The sequence below is a fragment of the Hyposmocoma kahamanoa genome, unplaced genomic scaffold, assembly GCF_003589595.1.
Source record: "Hyposmocoma kahamanoa isolate Upper Pololo Valley unplaced genomic scaffold, ASM358959v1 270, whole genome shotgun sequence".
Classification (NCBI taxonomy): Eukaryota; Metazoa; Arthropoda; class Insecta; order Lepidoptera; family Cosmopterigidae; genus Hyposmocoma; species Hyposmocoma kahamanoa.
In genome coordinates this window covers 3,726,282-3,726,562 of record NW_020653770.1, presented here as the reverse complement: position 1 = coordinate 3,726,562, position 281 = coordinate 3,726,282, and positions in this window count along the sequence as shown.

Here is a 281-nt window from a genome sequence, read left to right as displayed (position 1 = left end):
CAATAATGCTAACATAGAAATGGGTAAGGTAGCAGTACTTCCCTGGACGGGATCTTTCACTAGGAGCTCTACTGCTTCTATGGTCACTTCGATCCGATTGGTTTCGACCCAACGTCTCCCAGCGAATCGTGCCAGACTAAGCTGTGGAACGAAACAACGCGACAGACTCCGTGGCCGAACGGTTACCATCCTGGTCTGCCACGGTCCCGGGCTTGTATCTCGGGCCGGGAGAAATACTCACGCGATGCGCTCCTCCTACCGCAAAATGGCGGCTATTTGGT